The sequence below is a fragment of the Hypanus sabinus genome, chromosome 4 (assembly GCF_030144855.1).
Source record: "Hypanus sabinus isolate sHypSab1 chromosome 4, sHypSab1.hap1, whole genome shotgun sequence".
In the NCBI taxonomy this organism is placed as follows: Eukaryota; Metazoa; Chordata; class Chondrichthyes; order Myliobatiformes; family Dasyatidae; genus Hypanus; species Hypanus sabinus.
The window spans coordinates 18,351,287-18,363,709 of NC_082709.1; the positions used below are offsets into that span (position 1 = coordinate 18,351,287).

The window sequence follows — 12,423 nt, forward strand, 5'->3', positions numbered from 1 at the left end:
AAAAATCTACCGATGAATCACACATAAATAACAAACTAAAGTGCATTAATACTAAATATTGTAAGATACACAACAGTGGCACTTCAAAGGCGATACAGCAGGATGTTCAGAAGCCTAATGGCCTGAGGGAAGAAACTGGTCCCATCTTGTTTTTGTGCATCACTGTCTCCTGCCTGATGGTAGAAAATCCAAAGAGGACGCTGGATGGATGGGTGGGCTCCTTAATAATACTAAAGGCTCTACATACACAGCACTCCTGATAAGCAACCCCAATGGATGGTAGGGAGACCTGTGATCTTCTTAACTGTTCTCACAGTCCTTTGTAAGGACTTCTGGTCCGATGCCCGGCTGCTCCCATACCAGATGAGGACGTAAAGAAACTTAAGTGGTGTTTGGAGATGATTTTGAAGTGGAAATTACTCGGAACATTACCATCCTTGCTGGGAATCATATAATCACTGCAATTCAGGCCATGGCCATGTTATGAACACCCGGCCTACGGCTACCCCTACACTTGAATTCAGAAGCCCAACTTACATGCATGCACTCATATAACGACAAAATTAGTTTCCTCTCTTTCCCCGATTTCAGCAATTATTCTTGTACGCTTTTGACGGCATTCATTACAATGCCCTAGAGGTAGGGTCACCACATCAATGATCTTTGTGTGTCTTCTAACTCAGAAAATTGGCTTATGGATGTCTGTAAAAAGTTCCTTACTAATGGATGGCCTTTAACTACCGTAGATTCCGAACTGCAGAGCGCACCTGATTAAAAGCCGCACGCTCTAATTTTAGAAAGAAAATCAATTTTGTACTTGTACAGGCCGCACCGGATTTTAAGCTGCAGGTGTCCCACGTTGTAATATGAGATATTTACACAGAAAGATATTACACGTGAGGATTTTTTAACTTTTAATTAAATCCGTATGGTAACATAAACAAATACATATTGCAAATGCTTTTTTATGAACAGTGCCTGTAACGCAGCTACTTTTAAATATACATACGTATCGGTAACACACAAATTACGTTGCGTATACTTTTTTACTGAACAGAGCACGAACAACATTCCAATATCTCCTAACAACTGGTAAAAAAAATATATATACTGCAGCCTACTAGGAAAAGTTATTGATCGCCTTCTTCATCTTCCTCCTGCGCACTAAAACCATCAAAGTCCTTCAGTGTCTGAATTGAACAACCTCAGGATCTCATCACTCACTTCAGTCTCTTCGTTGTCACTCTCACTTGAGCGCATGCGGTCCTCTTCATCACGCAGCAGTCCAGCCTTTCGAAACCCGTTGGTGATGATGGATGTTGTGACACGGCTCCACGCATTTAGGATCCACTGGCAGACTTGAGTTAAAGATGCTCTTCGCATGTGTCCTGTTTTGGTAAAGGATTTCTCGCCGCTCGTCATCCAAGCCTCCCACTCAACGCGCAGCGCCACTTTAAATGGCCGGTTCACGCTGATGTCCAGTGGCTGCAAATACTTCGTGGTGCCCCCAGGAATCACAGCTGGAATTGAGTTTGTACTCTTGATGGCAGCTTTCACTGAACTTTCATTGTCAGCCGCTTAAAAAATCACTATCGGTGGAAGCTTTAGTCCGGATGCTGTGCAGCTCAGAACACAAGTAAAATGCATTCTCTCATGGCCACTTGTTTTCAGTGTCATGGACGAGTCACCTTTTTTATTAACAGTCCGAGTGAGAGGCAGGTCAAATGTCAAAGGCACTTCATCCATATTTATGATATCATCTGGCCCGATGGAATTCTCCGCTATCTTTGTTTGAGTGAATGTGCGGAAGTTAGCAAGTTGTTCCTCGTGGTCGGGAGGGAGCTGCTGACACAGAGTCGTGCGTACCCTGACAGACAGGCCTTTTCGTCTCATAAATCTAAAACACCACGATGGCCCACCTCTAAAATCTTCGATTTTCATTTTGGTGGCGATTGCTTTAGCCTTCAGTCTGATCTGCACGGTGGAAACACCGCGGCCACCTGCTCTCTGTGTGTTAACCCAGTCTTCAAGAAAGTTTTCAAGTTCGGGCCATCTGCTATGATTACCTCTGAAAGCTTTTGTCGTCTTTTTGCATTGACTCAGTTCTTCACGCTGGCGTCTCCACAGTCTCACCATCGATTCATTTATGCCAAGATTTTGTGCAGCAGCTCGATTTCCTTCTTCAACCGCCAGATTGATCGCCTTTAACTTAAAAGCTGCATCATATGCTTTTCTTCGAGTGTTTTCCATGTTGATGAGGGTGAGTACAAATGACTGATTTACAATAATTTAATTGTGAAAGTGCGCTTGATTTATCGTACAATTTCATTGTACCTCTGTGAACTACTCATCAATTTTATTGGTCTACTGTTACGAGGCAAAATGTTTTTGGCGGCATGAAAAAAAACATGCATTAGCCGCACCGTAGTATAGGCTGCAGTGTTCAAAGCGTGGGAAAAAAGTAGTGGCTTATAGTCCGGAATTTACGGTACTTAACAAAGTAAGGACTCACGGTACTGAACCCTGCAGTTAATTTTATTCCTTGGCTTGTGCTCCCATCTGGGATTGCTGAATTTATCTTCGGAGCAGTACAGAGGAATTCCATTACAAGGATACGATTTGTGCAGCTCCTCAAGTGACTTAACACTTCAAGTGACAAGTACAAGCAGCACTGACAGGTTGAACAACTGATCAGTGAACAATTCTCATTCTATTAAAATGCCAGTAAGCCAGAGTTACTTCCCCTTGAAAAGGATCAACCTCACCAAGTTAAAGCCCACCGAGAAACAGATATTGTTGTTAAAAGAACGCCTGAAACTTCAATTCCTATGTTCACTGCATGCTTGATCTGAAGTAGTGGTAAGTAGTATTGTAATAATAATCCTATTACACCACTGTTCACTCTCCTTCCCCACAGAGATACTGACCAACATACCAACACCTGCCAGTCATTCCTACCCCATAGGTTCAGGAGCTGAAAAGCCAAAATGACTTTTGTGTTGATGTTAAACTCTCAGTGTACAGCAGATTCAAAAGCTTTATCTGTCAGCAGAACAGATCTAACCTGACAGTTGAATGAAGCTAGGCAAGACTCCTCTAGGGAGTCTCACTCAGCTTTTCTCTTGGATGTCAGATTAAAATCGGACTTTAGGCCTGATGAAGGGTCTCCATCTGAGACAGCGACTGTTTATTCCCCTCCACAGATGCTGCCTGACCTGCTGCGTTCCTCCAACATTTTGTGTGTATTACTCAGATCAAAATCATTTTGCATTGAAATGATATCTGTAACGGGGGTACGCTGCCGCACAGTAACCAAAATGCTCCTGCACACACAGCCTGTTACCGCACAGCTGGAGTTTTATTTTATATACTGTATTATTAAAGTGCCGCGCAGTTTCCAGGCCATGTAAAAAGTTTTGCTCAGAGTAATAGTTGGTCCATGCAGCTGTAAAAAGAAATGAGAGAGAATGTTGTCGGTAATGCAAACTGAAAGAACACTGAAAGTAGGTTTTGGCTACAAAGTTTGATCCACATATCTGAGTTTCAATAACAATCATGCAACACCCAAGGAAGAAATTACTTCACTAAGATATGAAAATTTCTCAAAAGCATCATTACAAAATAGGGGAAGATGCTATTCACTTTACACTCATTTAGGATTCTATAAAGATCCACACCACCTGCAAAATTCTCTCTTCACACTGGAAGGAGGTACAGAAGCCTGAAGGCACACACTCAGCAATTTAGGAACAGCTTCTTCCCCTCTGCCATCTGATTTCTAAACTGGCATTGAACCCATGAACACTACCTCACTACTTTATTTTATTCTGTTATTTTGCACTACTTCTTTTAACTTAACTATTTATTAGATATATATCATTGTCTTGCTGCCGTAAAGTTAACAAATTTCATTACACATGCATGGTGATATTAAATCTGATTCTGCCCTTCTTAGATTCATTGTTTTTTAATACACCAGATGTACGTTCTCACCATGACCGCGTGGGTTTCCTCCGGAAGCTCTGGTTTCCTCTCACAGTCCAAAGAGGTACTGGTTGGTAGGTTAATTGGTCATTGTAACTTGTCCCATGATTAGTCAAGAGTTAAAAATAAATAAATAAACATGGATATTGCTGGGCGATGTGACTCAAAGGGCCTTATCTGCCTGCATCTCAATTAATAAAAATAAATAATAGCTGTTTCCCCATTTGATTCATATGCTAATTTTGAATTAAAAATGAAATATTTATATACAACATATAATTTTTAAGAGGACAAATTTCTTTCCCCTTCATTCCTTTGATCAATGGAATAGCAATATCATTATGTGCTGTGTCGTATGATGTAAATGATCTTTGACCATGATTGTTCTAGGCAAACTTTTCTTCAGAAGTGGTTTGCGTTCATCGGGGCACTGTGTTTACAATACGATGATCCTGGCCATTATCAATACTCTTCAGTGACTGTGAATTCATTATCGTGTAAACATGATGTAGTCTAATGGTGCTCGAATGACATCTCCACATCCTGTACTCTACTACTTAAAATGCGGTATACATAGATCATCAGGGCGAGCTTAACACCCAATTAACATTGGCTGATGCATTCTTGGTTCCCAGTAAACAAAACTTTTCCTTATTGTGTTATCTGAGGCTGAGGCTGTGACCAGGAATTGTGATAAACAGCCGCTGCTCGAACGATCATCCACCAGCTGCTCCCATTGCTTCATGTGGCTCTGATCAGGGGCTACACCTGGCCCAAGGGTGATCTGCAGGATGGTGGAGGGAAGGAGCATCTTACACCTCCTTTGGTCGAGATGTATCTACACCCTGCCACCCAACAATGGAAGCTAGACAACCAACTGACCGTCAGGTATTTCTGACTACAATGCAAGCTCCACTTGTATTCTAGCCCTATATTCACATTCCATACAAATCGAATTTTAAAGGGAACAGCTCTTATTCCCAATTCCCATGCGATTCAACTACCATTCACTATTTCACATCACACCCCCATCAACATGCTAGTCCCAGCAGAGTAAAGAGAGTGTTTCTTCCTCCTGAATACCTGCACACTACTCCACGACCCAACACTAAACACTAAAATCCATTTAACTGTTGTAAAGGCACTTGGCCAAACCAGCAGCCACGCAGTTGCTGAGGAAACCCCCAGCCTCAGATAAGGAAAAGTTTTGTTTATCGGGAACCAAGAATGCATCAGCCAATGTTAATTGGGTGTTAAGCTCGCCCTGATGATCTATGTATACCGCATTTTAAGTAGTAGAGTACAGGATGTGGAGATGTCATTTGGCATGAGCACCATTAGACTACATCATGTTTACAGGATGATGAATTCACAGTTCCACAACGTTCTGAGGAGGGCATCACAACCTTTCTTTTTCTTGGCTCTGATATCTGATGACATGGCACCTGTTGACTATTCCACTAATACTCACACACCATAAACACCAGAAAGTTTGCAAATGCTGGAAGTCCAAAGCGATGCACACAAAATACTGGAGGAACTCAGCAGGTCAGGCAGTGTCTATGAAAATGAACAGTCAAGACTTCTGGCCGAGGCCCTTCTTCAGGAATGGAGAGGAATACAAAGACCAAGTAGGGAGGACAGCACAGAGGAATTGAGAAATTGGTTACTTATTTTTGGTGGACTACAATTTTTGTAATGGTAACACACACAGAGCCCTACCAATGACCAGCAGTCCTAACAACCTTGATAGCTGAACATATGTTTTTTATTCTAATTCAGTTACTGGGCATGGATGTTGCTGACAATGCCTTCACATTTTCTCCACTGGTAATTGCTCCTGAACTGAGGAGGCAGTTTCAAGCCAACTGCATTGTTGAGTGTGCAGCCACATACAGTTAGGTTGGTGATATTGGCTGCCCTGAAGGAAGTTAATAAACCAGATGTTGCAATGCACACACTGCTTCTGAGGTGTTTCAGCGATGATTCTAAATACCGTTGAACTTGTTCAGTGTTGCCGAACCTCCATCATTCAAAGATGCAGAAATATTGCATCAAGTTCTGAGGAATCTAGCAGAACTTCTCAGTAAGTGAGCCACTCCTTGCTGAATGCTGGAGTAACTACAGTAGCAATGGGCCAAGTAACTGAAGTGGCATTCGAGGAAGTCTTTGGGTCCAGTGACCACGATTCTACTAGTTTTAAAATATTTAAGGAAAAGCATAGAACAGGGCCACAGGTTTAAATCCTGAACTGGAGCAGGTCAAATTAGGCAGGATCTAGCTGGAATGAACTGGGTGACTCTAAATGAAGACAAAAGGAAGGCTTTTGTATGGCCCAGAATCAAGAGTACAGAGGCAGCATACTTCAGTTAAGAGTGAAGGAAGGGATGCCAAATTCAGGGAACCCAGCTGATGGGAGATATCAAGGCTCCAGTAAGGAAAATGAAGGAAATATATATCACATTTTGGCAGCTGGGTATGAATGAATCGCTCAACAAATATAAAAAAATTTCAGACCAAACCTAAGAGGAAAATCAGGAGGACAAAATGAAGGTATCAGATGGAGTTGGTGGGTATGGTTAAAAATTCTTCAGCTCTGTGAATAGCAAAAGGATGACTAGGGAGAGAACAAGTCATCTTAAAGACCCCCATCAAGACTGCTTATGAGTGGAGCCACAGGAGATGGCTGATTTTTTAAATGTCTAGTTCTCCTATGTTTACAAAGAAGAATATTGTGACTGCCAAAAAAATGAGAGTAATAGGTAGTGAATTCTTGGACCATATGCTTATTATGAGGAAGGAGATATTTGCAACCTTGAAGTGCATTAAGGCAGGCAAATACCCAAGAGTGGAACAAGTGCACCTTCAGACCTGAAGGGAGACCAGGGCCCTTGTTGAGACACTTGTTTCATCATTAGCCACTGCCGAAGTTCTGAAGGAGGCAGGGTGGCTACTGTTGTTTAAGAATGTGATTCAGAAGGAGTTAAATGGCAGGAAGCAAAAGGTGATGATTTGAAGGCTGATACGCCAACTGGAAGACTGTGAATAGTGGGCTCAGAGATCAGTGTTAGTATTAATTTTTATGTAAATTATTTGGACATATATGCATATGGTACAATTAGCAAGTTTGCTGATGATGCTAACTCACACAGTCTTGTAAACAGTGAAGAAAGTTCTAACGAATTGCAAAGAGATCTTGCTCAGCTAGAGCTGGGGTTCCCAACCTTCTTTATGCCATGAATTCCTGCCATTAACTGAGATGTCTGTGGACCCCAGGCTGAGAATCTCTGAGTTAGAGAGATGAGTTGAGGGGGTGATAAATAGATTTCAACTTAGATAAGTGTGAGGCAATCCGTTTTGGACTGTCAAACCATGTCAGGATATATAGAGTGAATGGCAGGGCACTGACAAGGGTTGTTGAATAGCTGGCCCCGGGAGTACAAGTGCACTGTTCATTGAAAGCAGCCATGCAAGTTGACAGGGTGGTGAAGAACGTTTAAAGTACAGAGTAAATTTACTATTGCAGTACGTATGTTACCATATATTCATTTTCTAGCAAACGTTTACAGGAGAATTAAAGAAGTACAATAGAATTTATGAAAAACTATACATAAACAAAGACTGACAAACAACCAATGTGCAAAAGCGAGAGAGAACATGGCTTGATTTTTTTCTCCATCAAGTCATCAGATGTTTCTATAAAACTGAAGCTTCCAGAAGGGACGAGTGACTTAGACAATGGATCCCCAACAATACGTAATGTTGCACTCAATACTGAGCAGAATATTTGGGAACCTGTAATTCTCCTTTCCAAACCTGAATGTGACTTGTATTGATGGTACACAAATCCATTCAAAGATAGACTTTTGAAATTAAAATATTGAAGCTCCAGAAAGGTACACTCCATTCCAACCAGATTCCTCCTTCTTCAGCCCTTTACCTTTCCCACCTATCACCTCCCAATGTCTCAGTTCATCCCCCTCTCCACCCACCCACCCTCCTCCGACCTGGTCTCACTCCTTCTCCTCCCCCCAGCACCTTATTCTGGCTTCTTCTCCTTTACCTTCCAGTCCCAAAGAAGAATCCCAGCCCAGAACATTGATCATTTATTCCCTTCCATTGATGCTGCCTGACCTGCAGAGTTCCTCCAGCATTTTATCTGTGGCAGTATCCCAAGAATAAACTCACCTTTGAGCTTTACTCAGTTTGTCACCTTTGAGTATTAGGAGCATAGTAAATTTTTTTGTAGTGGAAGATGTGATCAGGAAAGGTTTGATGAATAGATGTACAAGATCAAGAATCAATACATGTCCCTGTGAGCATGTGCACAGAACTTCATACATGTACTTTTCACCAGCACATTCCCTCTGCAATCGATTAGAAGGTCACTAGCTAAAGATAGCAGTAACAAGATCTTGGATTGCTCTGAAGTAGCACATTATCTTCCTCAATGCAGGATTTTAAAAAAGTTCAAAAGTTCAAAGTATATATATTAGCAAAATCTCTATACTATACCTGTATTATGATTGAATGAAAAAAATACAGAATACAGTGTTACAGAGTGCAGTGCAGACAGACAGACAAAGAGCACGAGCAATGGAGAGGTAAACTGAGAGACCCCATACGTTTTTATATTACTGTGTTCTTATATTGAATGAGAAATCAAGTCTTGTAACAAAGGAGAAGCTGTACTTGAACCCGGTGATATGCATTCTCAAGCTTTTGTATCTTTTGCCTGATGGGAGGAGGAAAGTAGAGAGAATGTCTGGGAGTGGCCTGCTCTCCCAAGGCAGAAGGATAGACTGAATCCAGAGGGGGAGGCTGGTTTTCTTGATAGACTAGGCCAGGGTTGCCAACCTTTTTTATGCCACTGAGCCCTACCATTAATTAAAGGGTTTGTGGACGGTGAGTTGGGAACCCCTTGTTTAGGCTGTGTTCACAACTTCCTGCAATGTCTTGCAGTCTTGTGCAAAGCAGTTGTCACTCAAAGCACAAGAACTGCTTCTATGTCCATTTCCATTCTATTTCACCCAGTGATTTAATTTTACAGTGTAACCTCAATGTAACACAATCTAATTTCCATCTTCAGGGTCATAATACCTGCAATATATCCAACCCCCCAATAAAACAAGGCATTTTATATCAAAGTTCCACATTACCATCCATTTAGAGTACTGCACTCACTGCTCACAATGTCGTCTCTTGTATATCGAGACCAAACACTCATTTTGTGCCATTTGCAAATCACCTCAATTCTGACAACAAGCATGACCCATTGCTAGCTGCCTGAGACCTCTCCGTCTCAGCCTCATTCAAAGCACTTTGCTTTCAGCCTCCTAATATTCTTCCAACAAAGTTCAATAAACTGAACTCCATCACCCAGTTGGACAGCCCTCAGTAGCAGAGGAAGTGTAGAGAAGGTCCTGAAGGTGCAAGGGTCATGATGAAGTACACTTATAAAGTATCTTTGTCATAGTTTTTCCAGGAAGTTGACAAAGGAAAGGCATTGGACATTGTCTACATGGACATGGACTTTGACAACGTCCCGCATGGGAGTCTGGTCCAGAAGGTTAAGTCGCTTGACATTCAAGATGAAGTAGTAAATTGGATTCAACATTGGCTTAGCAGGAGAAGCCAGAGAACAGTAGTAGATGGTTGCCTCTCTGACTGGAGGCCTGTGACTAGTAGTGTACCACAGGGAGCAGCGCAGTCTCCATTGGTGTTTACCATCTATATTAATGATTTGGCAAACTGGATCACCAAGTTTGCAGATGACACCAAGACTGGGGGCGTAATGAACAATGAGGAAGGTATCAAAGCTTGCAGCAGGATCTGGCCCAGCTGGAAAAATGGGCTAAAAGATGGCAGATGGAGTTTAATGCAAACAAGTGTGAGGTGGGTGTTGCACTTTGGGAGGAGAAACCCGGTACAACATGCACAGTGAACAATAAGGCACTAAGGAGTGCAAAAGAACAAAGGAATCTAGTAATACTGAATTCCTTGAATGTGATGTCACGGCTAGATAAGGTCATAAATTAAGCTCTTGGTACATTGGCCTTCATAAATCAAGGTACTGAAAACAGAAATTGGAAAGTTTTGTTGAAGACTTAGGTGAGGCCTAATTTGGAGTGTTGTGTGCAGTTCTGACCATCTATCTGCAGGAAAGAGATCAGTTAAATTGAAGAAGGAACAGATGACATCTACAAGGACATTGCCAGGACCTAAGGACTTGAGTTACAGGAAAAGGTCGAATAGGTTGGGACTTATGAGGGTTATATATAGGATAAACGCATGCAGGCTTTTTCCACTGCAGTTGGGTGAGACTAGAACTAAAGATCATAGGTTAAGGGTGAGAGGTGAAAGGCAACACAAGGGGGGGGGAATGTCTTCACTCAAAGGGTGGTGTTACTGTTGAATGAGCAGCCAACGGAATTGTATGTGGGTTCATTTATAACATTTAAGAGAAGTTTGGACAAGTACATGGTTGGCATGGTTATGAAGGACTATGGTCCAGCGGTGGGTTGAAGGTACAAGGCAGAATAGCAGTTCAGCATGTACTAAATTGACCAAAGGCCTTGTTTCAACACCGTGACACTCTAAAGCTCTACCTTTTAGAAGATCATTCAAGAGTCATTGAGCACATTTACGAAGAGCTTTGTCACAAGAAGGCACCATCCATCATCCAACCTATGCTCTCTTCTTGCTTCTACCATTGAGGTGGTGGTACAGGAGCCTTGGGTGCCACACCACCAGGTTCAGAAACAGTTATTACCCTGCAGCCATCAGGCTCCCAAAACAATGTGAATAGCTTAATTTACTTTGATGCTGTACTGTCTCCACAACCTGTAGACTCTCTTTCAAGGACTCTAAAATTCATGTTCTCAATGTTCTATTTTTTATTATGCACAATTTGGCTTCCCTTGCATATTGGTTATTGGTCAGTCCTTCTCATGTACATTTTTTCATAAATTCTATTGTATTTCTGTTTTCCCTGTAAAAGCCAGCAAGAAAATGAAACTCAAGGTAAGATAGTATCATACTTTGACAATAAATGTACTTTGAACTTTGAACAGTGGGGTTATAAGACAGTGAGTTTAATATTTTCAAGTAGTCATCACTCCAGAATGTTTATTGTAGATTTCCTGCCAACCTTCCAAACTCTTTAGTAATTTCAGAAAATCTGTTCACGTTTTTACCACTTCCTTGCCGTTTGGTATCCTGCACATTTTCCCCTCTTTGTAAATTGATTTCTTCAGCCTTTGGCCCAATCACAAAACTTCCCCTCTTGTTCTCCCTATCCTCTGAACTTTAATCGAGCATTTCTCTCACTTTCCTCAGTTCTGTTGAGAGATCTTTGATCAGAAATTTCTTCTTCCCAGGGAAAGAAACTGGAGGGCATAGGTTTAAGTTGGAAGTTTTACAACGGAGGGGCAACTTCACGCGAGGGTGTTGTATACAAGGGAGGAGCTGTCAGAGAAAGTAATTAATAACGTGGGTGACAACATCTAAGATATTTTGCTAAGTAGATGACTTGAAGGGGTTATGCGGGACACGGGCCAAGCGCAGACAAATGGGAATAACCAGGGTATGTACCACCTTGCTGGGCATGGACGAATTGGGTCCGTTTCCAGCTGTATTTTTCTATGGCTTTTAAGATTTTCCGTCCACAAGTACTGACCGATATGCTAAGCATTCCTGTTTGATATAAACACCGGCCCTTATCATCAGGTTGGAAACAGCCAGAGACCTGCCCTATTCCTGAGCGGCTCCGCGGGTTGTCGGTACCCCAGCGATCCACGGACTGGCCACTGAAAGCGGGGCCAGTCCGACCCAGCCGGCGGCAGGTTCAGCGCTGCGCACAGTAGCCCGGGGTGGAGCATCACGAAGGGGAAGTGGGAAAACGACGGCCTTTACACAACATGCTTCCGAAAGGGAAGCGCGCCCGCTCGGCGCTGGGAGCAGGACGGATGCGAAGCCGCCGGGTCCGAGACGGTCTCTGGGCTTACCTGCTGACAATTGTCACCATCCCCGCTCCTGCGCCAGGCCGGCGTGCGGGATGTCACTCTGCCCGCTGCATCCTTTAAACAAATCGGTTCCCGCTCCACTGAACGCCGCTCATTCCACTCACCAAACCACCGCATCCGGACGCGTCCACACCGATGGAGAATTGTACAACCCTCACCCCCAATGGCGAGGGCTCGTACTATGTGACAATCGGTGTGATCGTGACCTTAGAGATTGACAGCTCCATGCGCCCAATGGGAGGCAGCGCCACGATCAATGTGGGCTGGGTTTTGTCCTGGCAGCACCAATTGCAGGCGGCTGGCGAGGAAAAAAAATGCTTCATCTTGGACCTGCCCAGTGATTCATCCGAAAGTGTGGGAGAGTGGGTGGCTGTGTCATATCTGGTGTCTCCAGATCATTTTTGTAGCGCCTTTT

General features: G+C 42.8%; 1 protein-coding gene across 1 annotated transcript in view; it reads right to left on the minus strand.

The window, feature by feature from the left end:
* Window positions 1-12,204, minus strand: part of gpd2 (glycerol-3-phosphate dehydrogenase 2 (mitochondrial)) — a 130,292-nt gene extending 118,088 nt beyond the window's left edge. Inside the window, exon 1 of the mRNA XM_059966526.1 lies at window positions 11,991-12,204. The gene's annotated coding sequence lies outside the window, so the exon portion shown is untranslated. The remainder of the gene's footprint in view (window positions 1-11,990) is intronic.
* Window positions 12,205-12,423: the final 219 nt, after the last annotated feature.